The following is a 22,138-nucleotide window of genomic DNA, read 5'->3' on the forward strand; positions in this document are numbered from 1 at the left end:
CAGCTGGCCTCCCGATCTGCCGCCGTTCCCAGTTGCTGCTGCCGCCCTTTATCTTCCTGCGTCGCTCCGCTCTCGTGATGCTGGCCTCCCGATCTGCCGCATGAGAAAAAGATTAGTGAAGACAAATGTAGGTCACTTGCAGTGGTCTAGCGAGAAGAAGGAACTGAAGGAAATCCTTATTAGTCAGAAAATTGTGTTAGGGAAATTGATGGGATTGAAGGCCGATTAAATCCCCAGGGCCTAATAATCTGCATCCCAGAGTACTTAAAGAAGTGGCCCTAGAAATAGTGGATGCATTAGTGGTCATTTTCCAACAGTCTATCGACTCTGGATCAGTTCCTATGGATTGGAGGGTAGCTAATGTAACCCCACTTTTTAAAAAAGGAGGGAGAGAGAAAACAGGGAATTATAGATCGGTTAGCCTCACATCAGTGGTGGGAAAAATGTTGGAATCAATTATTAAAGATGTAATAGCAGCGCGTTTGGAAAGCAGTGACAAGATCAGTCCAAGTCAGCATGGATTTATGAAAGGGAAATCATACTTGACAAATCTTCTAGAATTTTTTGAGGATGTAACTAGTAGAGTGGACAAGGGAGAACTAGTGGATGTGGTGTATTTCGACTTTCAAATGGCTTTTGACAAGGTCCCACACAGGAGATTAGCGTGCAAAATTAAAGCACATGAGATTGGAGGTAATGTATTGACGTGGATATAGAACTGGTTGGCAGACAGAAAGCAAAGAGCAGGAATAAACGGGTCTTTTTCAGAATGGCAGGCAGCGACTAGTGGGGTACTGCAAGGTTCAGTGCTGGGACCCCAGCTATTTACAATATATATTAATAATTTAGACAAAGGAATTGAATGTAATATCTCCAAGTTTGCAGATGACATGAAGCTGGGTGGCAGGGTGAGCTGTGAGGAGGATGCTAAGAGGCTGCAGGGTGACTTGGACAAGTTAGGTGAGTGGGCAAATGCATGGCAGATGCAGTATAATGTAGATAAATGTGAGGCTATCCACTTTGGTGGCAAAAACAGGAAGGCGGAATATTATCTGAATGGTGACAGATTAATAAAAGGGGAGGTGCAACGAGACCTGGGTGTCATGGTACATCAGTCATTGAAAGTTGGCATGCAGGTAAAGCAGGCAGTGAAGAAGGCAAATGGCATGTTGGCCTTCATAGAGAGAGGATTTGAGTATAGGAACAGAGAGGTCTTGCTGCAGTTGTACAGGGCCTTGGTGAGGCCACACCTTGAATATTGTGTACAGTTTTGGTCTCCTAATCTGAGGAAGGACATTCTTGCTATTGAGGGAGTGCAGCGAGGGTTCACCAGACTGATTCCCGGGATGACAGGAATGACATATGAAGAAAGACTGGATTGACTAGGCTTATATTCACTGGAATTTAGAAGAATGAGAGGGGATCTCATAGAAACATATAAAATTCTGATGGGATTGGACAGGTTAGATGCAGGAAGAATGTTCCCGATGTTGGGGAAGTCCAGAACCAGGGGTCACAGTCTAAGGATAAGGGGTAAGCCATTTAGGACCGAGATGGGGAGAAACTTCTTCACTCAGAGAATTGTGAACCTGTGGAATTCTCTACCACAGAAAGTTGTTGAGGCCAGTTCGTTAGATATATTCAAAAGGGAATTGGATGTGGCCCTTACGGCTAAAGGGATCAAGAGATATGGAGAGAAAGCACGAATAGGGTACTAAAGTTGCATGATCAGCCATGATCATATTGAATGGTGGTGTAGGCTCGAAGGGCCCAATGGCCTACTCCTGCACCTATTTTCTATGCTTCTCTGACATGTTGTAGTGCTTCGGCGGGGATTCCATCTGCTCCTGAGGCCTTGTTGTTCTTCAGTTGTCGGATGGCCTTTTCAACCTCATGCCGGGTTGGGGTTGTGCTGAGATGGTGGTGGGTAGCATGCTGTGAGATGGAATCGAGGACACTCACGTCGAAGACAGTCTCAGTTAAGGAGATCTTCGAAGTGCTCCTTCCAGCGGGCACTGACTGCCTCTCTGTCCTTGATGAGTACCTCTACGTCTTGTCCCGCAGTGGGGTAGGACCTTGTGTGCTTGGGCCGTATGTGGTCTTGACTGCGCTAAAGAATCCACGCACATCGTGGCTGTCGGCTAGTTGCTGGATCTCCTGCGCTTTCTCCACCCACCATCTGTTCTTTAGGTCGCGAGTTTTTTGTTGGATCTCGGCCTTCAGACGTCTGTAGAGCTGCTTTCTTGTGCTCGAGTTGTCTTACTGTTTCCAGTTCAAGAATGCCTTGCGCTTGCAGCTAATTAGCTCTTGGATCTCCTGGTTGTTCTCATCGAACCAGTCTTGGTATTTCCTAGTTGAATGACTGGGCATCTCTTCGCAGGTGCTAATTATGGAGGCCTTGAGGGCAGACCAGGCGCTGCGGACACTCTGCGTCTCTGGATCACTGGGAGTCGTCAGGTTGGTAGTGCCGCGCTGGCTGAATAGAGCTCTCTTAGCAGGGTCTTTGAGTGCTCCAGCATTGATTTTCTTGCAGCATTGTTTCTGTTGCCGCCGCAGTTTTGGGGCTACATTGATGAAGATGATAGAGTGGCTTAGGCGGTGGTCTATCCAGCAGTCATCAGCTCCTGCGGTCCCTCGCTCTGACGTTGTCATAGTCTAGCAGATGCTAGTGCTTGATGTGAGGGTGTTGCCATGAAGCCTTGTACTTGTCTCTTTAACGGAACAAGGTGTTGGTTATGCCAAGGCCATGTTCTGAGTATTTCGCGAGGAGGAGGGTACGGTTGGAGTTGGTTTTCCCTACCCCATCTCTGCCGATCACACTTCCCCAGAGGTCTATGTCCTTTCTAAATCTGGCTTTAAAGTCGCCAAGGAGGATCAGCTTGTCTCCTGTTGGGACAAGGAACAGGGATTGTTCAAGGCTGGAATAAATTCCTTTTTGTTTTCACCTGTAGCTTCCAGTGTTGGGGCGTATGCACTGATGACCATAGTGCACTGGTTCTGGGCTAGGGTGAGCCGAAGGGTCATGAGGCTTTCGTTTATACCGCAGGGGAGTCTCTGAGATGGCCAACTAGCTCATTTTTTATAGCGAAGCGTACCTCATGGAGGCATCGTTCTTTTTCTGGTTTACCTTTCCAGAAAAGGGTATAACCACCACCTTGTTCCTTGAGCTGGCCTTCCCGTGCCTGCCGGGTCTCTCTTAGGGCAGCGATGTCTACGTTGAAACGTCTGAGTTTCCAGGCAACGATAGCAGTATGGCGTTCCGGTCTGTTGCTGTTGGGGTTGTCCATGAGGGTCCTGATGTTCCAGATCCCGAACTTCATTTTAAAGGGTGGAAGGTGCCTGTGTGTGAATTCTTTTAATGTGGGGTGGTCATTGCACACCAGCTACCACACGGGCTTGACAGAGCAAGGTTTTGGTCCAGTCGAAAGGGGATCCAAGATGACTGGAAACTAGGCTCTCCTGCACGGGCCTAGTACATACACACAACCATACTCCTACTGTCCTCCTTCCCACAAGACCTCTCTCCCTGGAATTTATATGACACAGTGGAGTCCTCACGACCGCACTGTTGGCCCATGCCGCTCCTTCCTTGGGCCCTGACCCCACTACTGGTCCACACTGCGCCACTCCTGAGCCTCGATCTTGCCGCTCCTCCGGGCCTCACCACTCCCGACTTCTGTTCTTCGCCGTTTCTGACCTCCGCTCTTCGTCGGTCCTGACCTCCGCTCTTCACCAGTCCCGACTGTAATAAATATATATAGCTCCACCCAGTGGATTACTATGGTAATGCAACCCCATTGCTGTTTACAACAATAAAGAGGCAACAGGTCACCTGACAAGTTCTTGAAGTTATCAGCCATCTTAAGGCCTGTGTGTTTGTGAGGTCGTACAGAAGAGATCACATTAGCGATGAAGGATAGGATTTCTGGATAATGTAGCTGAAATTTTTGTTGGCGGATGATTCAGCCAACCGACAGAGAGACTTTGAGGGCTTCTTTGTTTTGATTAACAGCTAAAAATCCACGATAAAATACAAGCAGACTTGGCTGAACTGTCAGAGTCCAGCTAGCCGCGCCTATGGGAATAATAGGGCGCTTGGGTGAGTTTCAGCGTCTCCATGAAACTTTTGGAGTGTATGTGGAGCGGCTAGAAATGTTTTTCACCGCGAATAGTATCATTGAAGTCCCCGATGATGAAAACCATAACCGGATGGTGTTGCAAAGAAAACATGCTATTTTCTTAACTGAAGCAGGCCCCAAGGTGTATGAAACCCTGAAAAATTTGCTTATGCCTGTCAAGCCAAAGGACACATCACTTAAGCAGAACAGCACTACAGTCCTGAGCTGCTGGAAATTGCTGAAAGTTATCGTTTCTGAATACGAGATCAGTTAATTGACGAAAGTATCAATGAGTACATTGTAGCATTAAAATATCTATCTATTCACTGTCATTTCAGAAACTTTCAGGACCAAGCATTGTGTGACCGCTTTGTTTGTGGGGTGGCAAATGAAGAAATCAGGAGGACGTTGTTGATAACTCCGAACTTGACTTTTGATTTAGCTTGTCAGACAGCTATGTTAATGGACATGGCCAACCAATATTCCCAAGAATTTCGTACCATTTCCAGTCATCAAGACAGTCGAGCTGAATCACCTGCAGATTAAAAGTAAAAGGAAGTTGGCCCCAAGTTCTCAGCAACTGGCCAAGATAATTATACATTGAAGTCATGCTATCGGTGCCTGGGAAAACACATTGCTCAAAGTTGTCCATATGTGAAGGCAAAGTGTATCTTCTGCAGGAAAACTGGGCATCTTGCGAAGGCATGCCGACTGAACAGTAAACCAACTTTCAAAGCTTTAAGTAGAAATCCCTGGAGACTACATAGCGTGGAAGAAAAGCAGCAGGATGAAAAGATACACATCATCAGGAGCACGAGGATATCTAACAGTAATTCGAAAAGTATCATCATCCAAGTAGATGTTGCAGGAAACAAGATACCCATGGAAATTGACACTGATGCATCCGTGATTGTAGTACCGGAATCACTGTACCTCGACAAATTGAGTGATTTCCCATTGGCGAAATCCAAGACAGAGCTTTGAGACTACTCAGGAGAGCAAATTCGTGTGGAAGGTTGTATCACCGTACCGGTGAAATACAAGGATCAATTTCAGAACTTGCCTCTCTTAGTGGTGGCAGGAAACAAGCCTGCCTTACCAGGAAGAAATTGGTTGGGATCACTGAAGCTGGATTGCAATGAGATTTTTCGTGTTGAAACAAGATTTGCTTCGAAGGATGACATCATCAAGGTGTATCCAAAGGTGTTCTGTGAAACAGGATGTCAGGTCCAAGGCTTCAAGGTGAGTGTACAGAGGCACGATAGACCAGTTTGCTGCAAGCCATGAACCGTACCATATGCACTCAATGAGAGAGTTGAGCAAGAACTCAAAAGACTAGAGACTGAGAACATTATCTCTAAGATAAATCTATGTAATTGGGCAACACACGTTGTTGTATCTAAGTCAGATGGTAAGGTTGTGTGGTGATTATAAAGAAACTGTAAACCAGGTTCTAGAGGGTAATCTCCCTAATACATTGCCAAATGTAGAAGATTTGTTCACAATGCTCACAGGTGGTGAGATCTTCTCAAAGTTAGATCTTACAAATGCCTACTTACAACTTGAACTAGATGAGGAGTCCAAGTCATGCTTGACTCTAAATACTCATTTAGGCCTATATCAATTTAATAGGCTACCATTTGAAGTATCTTCCGCCCCCGCCATATTTCAAGGGGTGATGAACCAGGTTCTGCAAGGTATTGAAAGAGTAGTATGTTATTTAGATGACATACTCATTTCAGCACCAAACAGACAAATTCATAATAACATATTGAATGAAATCCTCAAACGGCTAGAGAAGCAGAGTACGAGTGACTGCACCAAAGGAAAATTGGATGCAATCAGAAAAGCAACCACTCGCAAGAATGTCACTGAACTTCGATCATTTTTGGATCTTTTGAACTATTATAGCAAGTTCCTACCAAATTTGGCTACAGTGCTACATCCACTGAATGAGCTGTTGAAAAAACAGGTCCATTGGAAGTGGTCAGAAAAATGCGACACACCATTCAGAGAGTGTAAAAGCCAATTGGTAGAGTGCACCATTTTAGTTCACTAGGACGTATCTAAGGCGATCAAGCTAGCATATGATGTCTCTCCGTATGGAGTTGAGATAGTGATCTCTCATGTACTACATAGTTGGGAGGAGAGACCAATTCCTTTTGTTTCACGCACTCTCAGTGCCAGCAAGCGTAATTATGCGTAAATCGAAAGGGAAGCTTTCGCAATAATTTTTGGGGTCAAGAAGTTGCACAAATACTTATATGGTCGCAGGTTTACCATCGTTACAGACCATAAGCCCCAAGTCCCCAGTTCCAACATTAGCTGCAGCCTGAATGCAGAGATGTGCTTTGATTTTGTCAGCATATATATATGATATTGAATACAGATGATCAGCTGATCACAGTACTGCTGATGCTATGTCTAGATTACTTTCCCCATCATAAGTTACACCCGATAGGGAAGAAGTGATCATACATTGATGAACTGCCAGTCACAGCTGAAGAGATTCGAGCCCCGAGCAGGCCACAGGCTCCAAGCCTCAAATGGCCCCCTAGCCTACTGAAGCCACAAGCAGGCCCCGCGCCTCCCACAGTGCCGAGCCCCAAGCGGGCTGCGGGAGGGGAGGGGGGGAGAGAGAGAGCGAAAGACTGGGGAGGGGAGAGAGAGCTTATTGGGGGGAGGGGAAGAAAAAGGGTGCGAGCATGGGGTGGAGGGAGAGAGCGAGCTAGGGGGAGAGAGAGAGAGAGAGAGAGCCTGGGGGGAGAGACAGAGAGTTTGGAGGGAGAGAGCGAGCCTGGGGGCGGGGGCGGCAGGTGAAGAGAGAGAGCTTTGGAGGGAGGGGGGAGAAAGACACAGGTGGGGGGGGAATCAGAGGGGTGAGAGGGAACTAAGAGAAGATATATCACGTTCTTCCAACCCCCTGATGCATGCAAGCTCGCAGGGTGTGTTACAAGAGACATCATTGGAGTGGATAAAATCCAGAAGTCACAACACTGTCACTATTCACTTCATACCCAATAAATCTATTTACAATGCCCCATCAATGGGGTGGGGGGGGGGGAGGAGGGGAGGCGGGTGGTAAGGTCTTGCATTTGGCTAATGGACTTCGGCTAGGGAGGGATGCACTTGCGCTGGAGTAAGGGACTTCGGCTGGAACTTGGCTGTGGGAGGCAGCACATGTGCTGCGGTAAGGGACATCAGCTGGGCAGGGATGCACTTGCGCTGGGTTAGTAGACTTCGGCTGGAATTTGGTGGCTTTTGGGGAGATCTATCCTCTGTGGCTTCTGAAGTCAAAATGAATCGAATTACAAATTGGAAAGTCACTCAGAACTTGGGCTGGGCGATTCCAGTTACACATTCCAGAGGAACTTCAGGGTGTGGCTTATCCTCTAAGGGGACCAATCAGCAATAGGTTATGTGAAAATGGAGAGCCTATCAGAGAAACGGCTGCCTTTCAGTTGGTACAAATAGACGCAGCCATAAGATAATGAGGGGGCTCGACAAGGTGGATGCAAAGAGGATATTTCCATTCATAGCGGAAACTAAAACTAGGGGACATAGTCTCAGAATAAGGGGCCACCCATTTAAAACTGAGTGAGGAGGAATTTCTTCTCTCAGAGGGTTGTAAATCTATGGAATTCTCTGCCCCAGAGAGCTGTGGAGGCTTGGTCATTGAATATATTTAAGGTGGAGATAGACAAATTTTTGAGTGATAAGGGAGTAAAGGGTTATGGGAAGCAGGCAGGGAAGTAGAGCTGAGTCCATGATCAGATCAGCCATGACCTTATTAAATGGCAGAGCAGGCTCGAGGTGCCAAATGGCCTACTCCTGCTCCCATTTCTCATGTTCTTATATTCATCCATTCTTCGTTTGTAGGAATGAATAATCAGTCGATAAAGATTGTATCATGTGGGGTGCAATAGTGGTTATACCAAATAAATTCAGGTCCATATTATTAGGAACTCTTCATGACCAACACCTGGGAATGTGCTTGACTAAGAGTTTTGCACGCAGTTACTTATGGTGGCCAGGTCTAGATAAAGATATAGAGTACATCGTTAGTCAGTGTACAACATGTCAATCGATAAGCAAGAAACCACCATCAGTACTATTACAGCTATGGAAATGGCCTCCCAGGGTGTGGTAAAGGTTATATATTGATTTTGCTGAGTTAGAAGGACAGCAATTGGTCACTATGATTGATAGCCATTTGAAGTGGGTAGAGGTGTTTCCAATGCGGAAAATAACAAGTAAAATATTAGACGTTTTGCGAAGATTATTTTCTGCATATGGCCACCCAGAAGAAATTGTCTGATAATGGACCACAATTTTGTTCAGAAGAATTTGCATCGTTCACAAGCAAAAATGGTGTGCAACATACCAAGGTTCCACCGTACCACCCTGCTTCAAGTGATGCAGCAGAGCGCACAGTACAAATTGTAAAACATGCCCTCATCAAACATCTTTTGGATCCAAATCCAAAGAAACAACAGTTGTCATTGGACCACAAATTGCCTAATTTTCTAATTACGTATTGTAACACTCCTCATACAACTACTGGTAGAACACCAGCAGAGTTGTTTCTCAAACGACAACCACGAACCAGATTCTCGTTGTTAAAACCAAACTTGGCACAGTCCGTAGAAGAGAAACAATGAAGACAGAAAGAGAATCATGATAGAGGTAGAGTAAAAGAGAGAAGTGTGAAATTAAATCAGAAGGTGAGAGTGAAGAACCATCACCATAAATGGCTTAAGTGGTTACCAGGAAGAGTGGTGAAGATATGTGGTCCTTGCACATATTTGATCAAGGTGTTTGATCATGGAAAGGTTAGGTTTGTTCACATTGATCATATTTTACCTACATATGTGAAAGGAGTTGAATGTTGGAATGATTCGATTATTTCCTGACTCATCAGGTAGGTTTGATACAAATAGAGTACCAGTAGCATATCCTACTCAAATGTACTGGAAACAAGTCGAAGAAAAAGTCAGAATTTAAGTCTGAGTCCGAGTCAGTCAAACAGTCAGACGTTGTCGAGAGTTCATATGTAAATCAAGGGCATCCCTTGTAAGAAAACTTTTCTCAGGATCAGCCTAGAATGAGTCTAAGTTTGACACCATGTTTGGAAGGTTCTGTTCGAGTGCAAAGGTATCCTCTTCGAAACAGAAAACAAGCTTGATTTGTAAATATGGCAAAATAAGTCCATATCCTTTGTTATGCATAACCATGCAAATTATGTATGATGATGTTATAATTGCTTCTTCATTAAGGAGGGAGAAGTGTAATATATATAGCTCCACTCAGTGGACTACTGTGGTAATGCAGCCATTGCTGTTTACAACAATAAAGATGGAACAGGTCACCTGACAGGTTCCTAAAGTTATCAGCCATCTTAAAGCCTGTGTGTTTGTGAGGTCGTAAAGAAGATATCACACCAACCTCCACTCCTCGCCATGAATACAGTATGCTAAACTGCTTTAACATTGATTCTTTCCCTCATTTACAAATCACTGATGCCTTGTCTACCCAACCTCTGGAAACGTCTCTTGCAAATCTAGCCTATCGATGCCAGAGCCTTCAACAATGCACTCTGGATTTTTTGTAAACCACTTTCCTTGTGACATCTATTCCAAACTTCAAAGGTCCCTTTAAAGCCTCTTTGCACGTATCTTTGGTCATATTTCCCCAGTTTTCTTTATTTATAGTGAAGTGCCTTGGTGTGTTTTGCTAATTTCAAGGTTGTATATAAATACCAGCTGCTGTTAATATATTCAACACAACAACTTGTATTTATATAGCGCCCTTTTACATTGTAAAGCATCCCAAGGTGCTACACAGGAGTGTTATAAGACAAAAGAATTGATACCGAGTCAAATAAGAAATTAGGGCAGATGACCAAAAGCTTGGTCAAAGAGGTAGGTTTTAAGGAGCGACTTAAAGGAGGAAAGAGGTGGAGAGGTGTAGGGATAGAGTTTCAGAAGGCACAGCCACAGACGGTTGAGAGATTATAATCAGGGATGCTCAAGAGGGCAGAATTTGAGGAGCGCAGATATCTCGGGGGGCATTGTGGGACTGAAGGAGAGTACAAAGATAAGGAGGGATTTGAAAACAAGAATCAGAATTTAGAAATCGAGGCATTGCTTAACCAGGAGCCAGTGTATGTCAGTGAGCATAGGGATGATGGGTGAATGTGACTTGGTGCAAGTTGGACATGGGCAGTCGAGTTTTGGCTGACCTCAAGTTTACGTGGGATAAGATGTGGGAGGCTAGCCAGGAGGGCTTTGGAATAGTCAAGTCTAGAGGTATCATAGGCACGGATGAGGATTTCAGCAGTGGATGAGCTGAGGCAGGGGCGGAGACGGGCGATGTTACAGAGGTGGAATTGGCAGACTTAGTTATGCCATAGATAGGTGATCGGAAGCTCATTTCAGCGTCAAATATGACACCAAGGTTGCTAGGGAGAAGGATGGAGTCAGTGGCTAGGGAATAGAGTTTGTGGTGGGGCCTGAAGACAAGGAGAACATTTCTGCTCATCCAGAACTGGATGTCGGACAAGTAGTCTGTCAATTTCGAGGCCGTGGAGAGGTCGAGAGAAGTGGTGGCGAGGTAGAGCTGGGTGTCATCAGCATACATGTGGAAACTGATGCCATGTTTTCAGATGATGTCGCCAAGGGGCAGCATATAGATGAGAAATAGGAGGGGGCCAAGGATAGATCCTTGGGGAACCCCAGAGGTAACGATGCAGGAGTGGGAAGAGAAGCCGTTGCAGGTGATTTTCTGGCTACAATTAGATAGATAATGGAACCTGGCGAGTGCAGTCCCGCCCAGCTGGACCATGGTGGAGAGGCATTGGAGGAGGATGGAGTGGTCAACCGTTTCAAAGGCTGCAGACATGTCGAGAAGGACGAGGAGGGATAGTTTATCTTTGTCACAGTCACAAAGGATGTCATTTGTAACTTTGAAGAGAGCCGTTTCGGTTCTGTGGCGGGGTGGAAACGGATTGGAGGGATTCAAACATGGAGTTGCAGGAAAGATGGGCACGGATTTGGGAGGCGACAACACGTTCAAGGACTTTGGAGAGGAAAGGGAGGTTGGAGATGGGGCGGTAGTTTGCAAGGAAGGAGGGGCCAAGAGTTGATATTTTGAGGAGAGGGGGGATGATGGCAGATTTGAAGGAGAGGGGGACTGTACCTGAGGAGAGAGAACCATTAACAATGTCAGCTAACATGGGAGCCAGAAAAGAAAGTTGGATGATCAGCAGTTTAGTAGAAATAGGGTTGAGGGAGCAGGAAGTGGGTCATGGACAAGATGAGCATGAAGAGGTCAAGAGGGGAGATCAGAGAGAAACTGGAGAAAGATGCAAGTTCAGAACTAGGGCAGGGGTGAGCCTGAGAGGATGTTTGGCCCGGTGGTCTAGGGGAAGGAAGGGAAGTGGCAGAGGCAGCTGATCGGATGGTCAAAATCTTAACGAGTCAAAGATGTCCATGAGCTCCTCACACATAGAATCATAGAATCATAGAAATTTACAGCACGGGAGGAGGCCATTTCAGCCCATTGTGTCCGTGCCGGCCAATCGAGAGCTATCCAGCCTAATCCCACTTTCCAGCTTGTGATCTGTAGCCCTGTAGGTTACGGCACCTCAAGTGCACATCCAAGTATTTTTTAAATGTGGTGAGGGTTTCTGCCTCTACCACTCTTTCAGGCAATGAGTTCCAGACCCCTAACACCCTCTGGATGAAGACATATCCCCTCATATCCCTTCTAAACCTCCCCCCAATTACTTTAAATCTATGCCCCCTGGTTGTTGACCCCTCTGCCAAGGGAAATAGGCCCTTTCTATCCACTCTATCCAGGCCCCTCATAATTTTATACACCTCAATAATGTCTACCCTCAGCCTCCTCTGTTCCAAAGAAAACAGACCCAGCATCTGCAATCTTTCCTCATAGTCAAAATTCTCCAGTCCAGGCAACATTCTTGTAAATCTTTTCTGCACCCTTTCCAGTGTTCTTCAATTCAACTCATATGGCCTTGTTTGATGACCCCTCTAACATATTGTCCCTTCTCTGAGCTGCAATTGTTTCTTGAATTAATACTGCGATTCCCCTCTCCTTTTTTAACCTCCCTCTCTATCCCGTCTGAAAACTCTGTAACCAGGAATGTTGAGCTGCTCTCCCTGCCCTTTCAGCCATGTCTCAGCAATTGCTATAATATCGTGCTCTCTGCTCATCTGTCTTATTCTCTATACTCCCTGGATTGAAATATACACCATTTAGTGGTGCCAAACTCCCTTGTTGTCTATTTTCCAGCTGTTGTTCCCTCTGTCTTCTAAATTCACTTTGTACTTTTCTGCTGCCCAATTCCAGCTTTGCTTCTCTCACCAATGAATCTATTCTCCGGTTCCCATTCCCCTGCCAGGCTAGTTTAAACCCACCCCAACAGCATTAGCAAACCCTCCTACGAGGATACTGGTCCTGGCTCTATTGAGGTGCAAACCTGTCCGGTTTGTACAGGTCCCACCTCCCCCAGAAACAGTTCCAATGCCTCAGGAATCCAAAGCCCTCCCGCCTGCATCATCTCTCCAGCCACGCATTCATCTTTCTATCCTTCTATTTCTGCACTCACTCGCTTGTGGCACCGGCAGTAAACCGGAGATTACTACATTTGAGGTCCTGCTTTTTAACCTCCTAGCTCCCTAAACTCCAACTGCAGGACTTCATCCCTCTTTCTACCTGTGTCACTGGTACCAATATAGACCACGACCTCTGGCTGTTCACCTACTCCCCACAGAATGTCTTGCAGCCACTCGGTGACATCCTTGACCCTGGCACCAGGGAGGCAACATACCATCCTGGAGTCATGTCTGCGGCCGCAGAAACGCATGTCTGCTCCCCTGACTATCGAATCCCCTACCACTATTGTTCTTCCATTCCTCTTCCTCCCCCCCTGTGCAGCTGAGTCACCCATGGTGCCATGGATTTGGTTCTGGCTGCACTCCCCAGAGGCACCATCGCCCTCCATTCAACACTTGTTGGTGGAAGTGAGAGTGGAGGAGACAGGGGAGAGGGGTTTAAGACCATCCTTGTGAGGTTGTACCGAAAACATAACATTGGCGATGAATGATAGGATAATCGGATTACAAAGCTGAAATTTTTGTTGGTGGATGATTCAGCCAACTGACCGAGAAACTTTGAGAGCTTCTCCGTTTTGATTAACAGCTACAAATCGAAGGTAAATTACAAGCACACTTGGCTGAACTGCTAGAGTCCAGATGCAGCGCCTATGGAAATAACAGGGCGCTTGGGTGAGTTTCAATGCAACCGTGAAAGTTTTGGAGTATATGTGGAGAGGCCAGAAATGTTTTTCACCGCGAATAGTATCATTGAAGTCCCCGATGATGAAAACCATAACCGGATGGTGTTGGAAAGAAAACAGGCTATTTTCTTAACTGAAGCAGGCCCCGAGTTGTATGAAACTCTGAAAAATTTGCTTATGCCTGTCATGCCAAAGGACACATCACTTAAGCAGAACAGCACTACAGTCCTGAGCTGCTGGAAATTGCTGAACGTTATCGTTCATGGATGACCTGGAAGAGGGGACAGAGTGTAGTGTAACAAAATTTGCAGATGACACAAAGATTAGTGGGAAAGCGGGTTGTGTAAACGACACAGAGAGGCTGCAAAGAGATTTAGATAGGTTAAGCAAATGGGCTAAGGTTTGGCAGATGGAATACAATGTCGGAAAATGTGAGGTCATCCACCTTGGGGGGGGAAAAAAAGTAAAAGGGAATATTATTTGAATGGGGAGAAATTACAACATGCTGCGGTGCAGAGGGACCTGGGGGTCCTTGTGCATGAATCCCAAAAAGTTAGTTTGCAGGTGCAGCAGGTAATCAGGAAGACGAATGGAATGTTGGCCTTCATTGCGAGAGGGATGGAGTACAAAAGCAGGGAGGTCGTGCTGCAACTGTACAGGTTATTGGTGAGGCCGCATTTGGAGTACTGCATGCAGTTTTGATCACCTTACTTAAGGAAGGATATACTAGCCTTGGAGGGGGTACAGAGACGATTCACTAGGCTGATTCCGGAGATGAGGGGGTTACCTTATGATGATAGATTGAGTAGACTGGGGCTTTACTTGTTGGAGTTCAGAAGGTTGAGGGGTGATCTTATAGAAACATTTAAAATAATGAAAGGGATAGACAAGATCGAGGCAGAGAGGTTGTTTCCACTGAACTAGAGGGCACAGCCTCAAAATACAGGGGAGCCAATTTAAAACCGAGTTGAGAAGGAATTTCTTCTCCCAGAGGGTTGTGAATCTGTGGAATTCTCTGCCCAAGGAAATAGTTGAGGCTAGCTCATTGAATGTATTCAAATCACAGATAGATAGATTTTTAATCAATGAGGGAATTAAGGGTTATGGGGAGCGGGCGGGTAAGTGGAGCTGAGTCCACGGCCAGATCAGCCATGATCTTTTTGAATGGCGGAGCAGGCTCGAGGGTCTAGATGGCCTACTCCTGTTCCTATTTCTTATCTTATCTTATCTTATGTTTCTGAATACGAGATCAGTTAATCGACGAAAGTATCAATGAGTACATTGTAGCATTAAAACATGTATCCATTAACTGTCATTTCAGAAACTTTCAGGACCAAGCATTGTGTGACCGCTTTGTTTGTGGGATGGCAAATGAAGAAATCAGGAGGACGTTGTTGACAACTCCTAACTTGACTTTTGATTTAGCTTGTCAGACAGCTATGTTAATGGACATGGCCAACCAATATTCCCAAGAATTTCATACCATTTCCAGTCATCAGACAACCGAGCTGAATCACCTGCAGATTAAAAGTAAAAGGAAGTTGGCCCCAAGTTCTCAGCAACTAGCCAAGGTAACAATACATTGAAGTCAAGCTATCGGTGCCTGGGATAACACATTGCTCAAAGTTGTCCATATGTGAAGGCAGAGTGTATCTTCTGCAGGAAAACTGGGCATCTTGCGAAGGCATGCCGACTGAACAGTAAACCAACTTTCAAAGCTTTAAGTAGAAATCCCTGGAGACTACATAGCATGGAAGAAAAGCAGCAGGATGAAGAGATACACATCATCAGGAGCACGAGGATATCTAACAGTAATTCGAAAAGTATCATCATCCAAGTAGATGTTGCAGGAAACAAGATACCCATGGAAATTGACACTGATGCATCCGTGATTGTAGTACCGGAATCACTGTACCTCGACAAATTGAGTGATTTCCCATTGGCGAAATCCAAGACAGAGCTTTGAGACTACTCAGGAGAGCAAATTCGTGTGGAAAGTTGTATCACCGTACCGGTGAAATACAAGGATCAATTTCAGAACTTGCCTCTCTTAGTGGTGGCAGGAAACAAGCCTGCCTTACCAGGAAGAAATTGGTTGGGATCACTGAAGCTGGATTGCAATGAGATTTTTCGTGTTGAAACAAGATTTGCTTCGAAGGATGACATCATCAAGGTGTATCCAAAGGTGTTCTGTGAAACAGGATGTCAGGTCCAAGGCTTCAAGGTGAGTGTACAGAGGCACGATAGACCAGTTTGCTGCAAGCCATGAACCGTACCATATGCACTCAATGAGAGAGTTGAGCAAGAACTCAAAAGACTAGAGACTGAGAACATTATCTCTAAGATAAATCTATGTAATTGGGCAACACACGTTGTTGTATCTAAGTCAGATGGTAAGGTTGTGTGGTGATTATAAAGAAACTGTAAACCAGGTTCTAGAGGGTAATCTCCCTAATACATTGCCAAATGTAGAAGATTTGTTCACAATGCTCACAGGTGGTGAGATCTTCTCAAAGTTAGATCTTACAAATGCATACTTACAACTTGAACTAGATGAGGAGTCCAAGTCATGCTTGACTCTAAATACTCATTTAGGCCTATATCAATTTAATAGGCTACCATTTGAAGTATCTTCCGCCCCCGCCATATTTCAAGGGGTGATGAACCAGGTTCTGCAAGGTATTGAAAGAGTAGTATGTTATTTAGATGACATACTCATTTCAGCACCAAACAGACAAATTCATAATAACATATTGAATGAAATCCTCAAACGGCTAGAGAAGCAGAGTACGAGTGACTGCACCAAAGGAAAATTGGATGCAATCAGAAAAGCAACCACTCCCAAGAATGTCACTGAACTTCGATCATTTTTGGTTCCTTTCAACTATTATGGGAAGTTCCTACCAAATTTGGCTACAGTGTTACATCCACTGAATGAACAATTGAAAAAACAGGTCCATTGTATTAGGCTCTGCTCATAATAAAGGATGAAACTGAGTACTGTATGCAATGCGTAAGCGTGACCTGAGCTCTTTTAATTGAACTCCAGAGTGCTGATACAACGTGGGAGGCCTGCTTATGTACAGTGCTCCCAAGGGTTGCTGGGGTCCCTTGGGACTTCCACAGGTAGGCCCTCTGGTGGTGGTGTGATACAGGTTGCCAAGGGTTACATACATAACCACTTCCTCGTAAAGTCAATAGTACACTTATTTACAGGGTGAGACGATCTGGGGCTTTTCGCTCCCTTGTCGATCGTTTCGGTACAAATGCAGGTGTGGGTGAGTTGGTTGGTTCTTCACTGGGCTGCTGGGCAGCTGGCCTTGCTGGGGATGGTGAGTTTGGCTTCGTGGTCAACCATGATGTGGGTTGCCACTTGTGTGTGTGTTGGAGGGTCGAAGTTGGTGGTGTCCTCTTCGGGTGGTTTGTAGCTGTTAGTGAACCGCAATTTGGTTTGGTCCAAATGCTTTCTGCATGTTAATCCATTGGCCAATTTGACCTGAAACATCCTACTCTCCTCTTTGGCTATGACCGTGCCAGCGAGCCATTTTGGACCATGTCCATAATTGAATACAAACACAGGATCATTGACCTCAATATTGCGTGACAAGTTTGCGCGATCATGGTACATCCTTTGTTGATGCTGCCTGCCCTCGACGTGATCATGGAGATCAGGGTGGACAAGAGAGAGCCTTGTTTTGAGCGTCCTTTTCATGAGCAGCTCAGCTGGGGGAACCCCTGTGAACGAGTGGGGTCTGGTGCGGTATCTGAGCAGAACTCGGGACAGTTGGGTCTGCAAGGAGCTTTCCGACACGCGTATCAAGCTTTGCTTGATGGTCTGAACTGCCCGTTCTGCCTGGCCATTGGATGCGGACTTGAACGGGGTAGATATGATGTGCTTGATCCCATTGTGGGTCATGAATTCTTTGAATTCAGCACTGGTGAAACACGGCCCATTGTTGCTGACAAGGACATCAGGCAGGCCATGTGTGGCAAACATGGCTCGTAGGCTTTCGATGGTGGCGATGGACGTGCTTACATACATTATTACACATTCAATCCATTTTGAATAAGCATCCACAAAAACGAAGAATATTTTGCCTAGAAGTGGGCCCGCAAAGTCAACGTGGATCCTAGACCACGGTTTGGAGGGCCACGACCACAAACTAAGCAGTGCCTCTCTGGGTGCATTGCTCAGTTGAGAGCAAGTGTTGCACTGGCGCACGCGTGACTCTAAATCTGAGTTGATGCCGGTCCACCACACATGGGATCTGGCTATGGCTTTCATCATTACTATGCCTGGATGGGTGCTGTGTGGGTCGTGTATGAACGTTTCGCTGCCTTTCTTGGGCAAGACCACACGATTACCCCACAAAAGACAGTCCATCTGTAAGGACATTTCGTCTTTCTGCCTGTGGAATGGCTTAATCTCTTCCTGCATCTCCGCTGGGATGCTGGACCAGCTCCCATGGAGGACACAGTTTTTTACCAGGGACAGTAAAGGATCCTGGCTGGTCCAGGTCCTGATCTGGCGGGCTGTAACGGGTGACTTTTCGTTTTCGAATGCATCCATCACCATGAGCAAGTCTGCAGGCTGTGCCATTTCCACCCCGGTGATGGGCAATGGTAGCCGACTAAGAGCATCAGCACAGTTCTCTGTGCCCGGTCTGTGGCGGATTACGTAGTTGTATGCCGACAGCGTGAGCGCCCATCTTTGGATGCGGGCAGAGGCATTGGTGTTAATCCCATTGCTCTTTGAGAATAGCGATATGAGCGGCTTATGGTCAGTTTCTAGCTCAAACTTGAGACCAAACAAACAATTCACCCCGTAAACGCACGCCAGAGCTTCTTTTTCAATCATGCTGTAGGCCCTTTCGGCCTTGGACAGACTCCTGGACACATAGGCGACTGGTTGCAAAATCCCCGATTCGTTAGCCTGTTGTAACACACGCCCGACCCCGTATGACGATGCGTTGCAAGTTAGCATTAATCGTTTACATGAGTTATACAGAACAAGCAGTTTGTTTGAACGATACAGATTTCTGGCTTTCTCAAAGGCAGCCTCTTGTAAATTCCCTCATACCCAGTCGTCTCCCTTGTGCAGTAGCACATGTAGGGCTTCTAGCAAGGTGCTTAACCCGGGTAGGAAATTACCGAAATAGTTGAGGAGTCCCAGGAACGACCGCAGCTCCGTCACGTTCTGTGGTCTCGCCGCGTTCTTGATGGCCTCCGTTTTGGCGTCGGTGGGTCTGATGCCATCTGCTGCGATTCTTCTTCCCAAGAATTCGACCTCTGGCGCCAGGAAAACACACTTCGTGTGTTTCAACCTGAGTCCCACGCGATCTAGCCGACTTAGAACCTCTTCCAGATTCTTCAAGTGTTCGATGGTGTCCCGACCTGTGACCAGTATGTTGTCCTGGAAAACCACGGTGCATGGAACTAACTTTAGCAGGCTCCCCATGTTCCATTGGAAAATTGCCGCGGCCGACAGAATTCCAAACGGGCATCTGTTATATATGAACAGACCTTTGTGCATGTTGATGCAGGTGAGGCCTTTCGAAGATTCCTCCAGCTCCTGCGTCATGTAGGCCAAGGTCAGGTCCAACTTGGTGAACGTCTTTCCTCCAGCCAGGGTCGCAAATAGGTCGTCTGCCTTGGGTAGCAGGTACTGGTCCTGTAGCGAAAAACGGTTAATCGTTACTTTATAGTCCCCACAAATTCTGACTGTGCTGTCACCTTTGAGTACCAGGACAATCGGACTGGCCCACTCATTGAATTCCACCGGCGCGATGATGCCTTCTCGCTGCAGCCTGTCCAGCTCAATTTCCACTTTCTCTCGTATCATATATGGTACTGCCCGTGCCTTGTGGAGGATGGATCATGTACCGGGAACCAAGTGGATCTGCACCTTTGCCCCTGAGAAACTTCCAATGCCTGGCTCGAACAACGATGGTAATCTGCTCAGAACCTGGACACATGAGGCGTCGTCGACGGACAAAAGCGCTTGGATGTCGTCCCAGTTCCAGCGGATTTTCCTCAGCCAGCTTCTGCTGAACAGTGTGGGGCCATCCCCTGGCATGATCCATCGTGGGAGTTCATGCACTGCTCCATCATTGGAGACTTTTACTTTTGCGCTGCCAATTACAGGGATCACCTCTTTGGTGTAAGTTCTTAGCTTGGTGTGAATGGGGCTAAGCTTGGGCCTGTATGCCTTGTTGCACCACAGCCTGTCAAAGGCCTTTTTGCTCATTATAGATGGACTCACACCCGTGTCCAGTTCTATGGATGCTGGAATTCCGTTCAGTTCAACTTTTAACATAATTGGTGGACATTTCGTGGTAAAGTGTGTACCCCGTACACTTCTGCCTCCTCGGTTCGAGTCTCTAGTTCAGCCTGATCCACCATGGATCGATCTTCCTCTGCATTGTGGTGGTTTGCAGGGTTTGCAGCTCGCCTGCACATTCGCTGGAGGTGTCCCATTGTTCTACAGCCGTTGCACGCATAGTGTTTGAAGCGGCATTGATGGGCCCGATGATCAACTCCACAGTGCCAACAAAGTGTTAACTGCCTCACATTAACGATTGATGGCGGACTCTGGGTCATCTGAGGCCATGCAGCAGCCGGCGTATACGTTCTGCCATGTATATTCCTGCTTGAAAACGATGTTACTTTGTGCACAGTACTAGCCGAAACCTCTTTATGCTGCGAAATCTGTTTGGTGCTATCGCTGGTGGACATAAATGCCTGGGCTATCATTATGGCTTTGCTCAGATTCAGTGTTTCAACAGTCAATAGTTTGCGAAGGATAATCTCATGACCAATGCCAAGCACAAAAAAGTCTCTTAGCATTTGTTCAAGGAATCCTTCGAATTCGCAATGTCCTGCAAGGCGCCTTAATTCTGCGACATAGCTCGCCACTTCCTGGCCCTCCAACCGTTGACACGTGTAGAACCGATACCTCGCCATCAAAACACTTTCCTTCGGATTTAAGTGCTCCCGGACCAGCGTACACAATTCTTCATAGGATTTGGTTGTTGGTTTCACCGGAGCTAGAAGATTCTTCATGAGGCCAAAGGTTGTTGCCCCACAGATAGTAAGAAGGATCGCCCTTCGTTTGGCAGCGTTCTCGACCACTTCTAGCTCGTTGGCCACAAAGTATTTGTCGAGTCTCTCCACGAAGGCCTCCCAATCATCCCCTTCTGAGAATTTCTCCAGGATACCAACAGTTCTTTGCATTTTCGCGCGGTTGTTCGTTACCTCATCGCCAATTATTATGCTCACAATAAAGGATGAAACTGAGTACTGTATGCAATGAGTCAGTGTGACCTTAGCTCCTTTAATTGAACTCCAGAGTGCTGGTACAGCGTCGGAGGCCTGCTTATATACAGTGCTTCCAAGGGATGCTGGGATCCCAACAGGTAGGCCCTCTGGTGGTGGTGTGATACAGGTTGCCAAGGGTTACATACATAACACATTGGGACTGGTCAGAAGAATGTGACACAGCATTCAAGGAGTGTCAAAGCCAATTGGTAGATAGCACCATATTAGTTCACTATGACGTGTCTAATGAGATCAAGCAAGCATGCGACGCCTCTCCGTATGGAGTTGGAGCAGTGATCTCTCATGTAATACATCATGGAAAGGAGAGACCAATTGCTTTTGCTTCATGCACTTTCAGTGCCAATGAGCGTAATTATACGCAAATCAAAAGGGAAGCTTTGGCATTAATTTTTGAGGTCAAGAAGTTCCACAAATACTTGTGTGGTCATAAATTTACCATCATTACGGACCATAAGCCCCTGACAGCAATCTTCCATCCAAAGTTCCCAGTTCCAACCTTAGCTGCAGCCCGAATGCAGAGATGGGCTTTGATTTTGTCAGCATATACATATGATATTGAATACAGACGATCAACTGATCACAGCAATGCTGATGCTATGTCTAGATTGCTTTCCCCATCACAAGTTACACGCGATAGTGAAGAACTGTTCTATTTTTCATACATTGATGAACTGCCAGTCACAGCTGACGAGATTGGTAGAGTAACCAAACGTGACCCAGTTATGTCAAAAGTGTCTGATTACATCGCAAATGGCTGTCCAAACCAGGTAACAAAAATATTCATCCATTCTTCATTCGTCGGAATGAATTATCAGTCGATAAAGATTGTGTCATGTAGGGTACAAGAGTGGTTATACCAAATAAATTTAGGTCCAAATAATGTTATGTTTTTGGTACAACCTCACAAACACACACAGGCTCTAAGATTGCTGATAACTTCAGGAAGCCTTTCAGGTGACCTGACCTGTCTTGTAAACAGCAATGGTTGCAATGCCACAGTGGTCCACTGGGGGAGCTATATATATATTACAGTTAGCAGCAGAAAATAGAAGCCGGGGATTATCTTTGCATTCCAGAATAGTATTGAATAGTGAGCAGTTTTGGCAGACAAGATTTGGACCCGATAATGCTTTATATAGTCCAGTCAAATCTGCCAGTTGTCCGCCATATCCATTCAAGTCTGCGTCCCTTGGACTTGAGGGAGCGAAGATGTGATCCGTACCAGGGGGAACGGCCAGGGTGAGAGAGAGACACACTTGCAATTGTAGGAAAGCATATGGAATTCAGACGGTCAAATAAGGCAGTGTGGAAATATGAACTGGGCTCATAAAAAATGATGGAACAAAATTTTAATGCCACATGG

At 46.1% G+C, this 22,138-nt stretch overlaps 1 protein-coding gene across 1 annotated transcript in view; it reads left to right on the forward strand.

Annotated features, from left to right (window-relative positions):
- Window positions 1-4,184: 4,184 nt before the first annotated feature.
- tmlhe (trimethyllysine hydroxylase, epsilon) overlaps window positions 4,185-22,138 on the forward strand; it is a 50,993-nt gene continuing 33,039 nt past the window's right edge. The window contains exons 1-2 of the mRNA XM_070882982.1: window positions 4,185-5,360; window positions 14,759-15,661. The gene's annotated coding sequence lies outside the window, so the exon portion shown is untranslated. The remainder of the gene's footprint in view (window positions 5,361-14,758; window positions 15,662-22,138) is intronic.

The sequence above is a fragment of the Pristiophorus japonicus genome, chromosome 6 (genome assembly GCF_044704955.1).
Source record: "Pristiophorus japonicus isolate sPriJap1 chromosome 6, sPriJap1.hap1, whole genome shotgun sequence".
Lineage (NCBI taxonomy): Eukaryota > Metazoa > Chordata > Chondrichthyes > Pristiophoridae > Pristiophorus > Pristiophorus japonicus.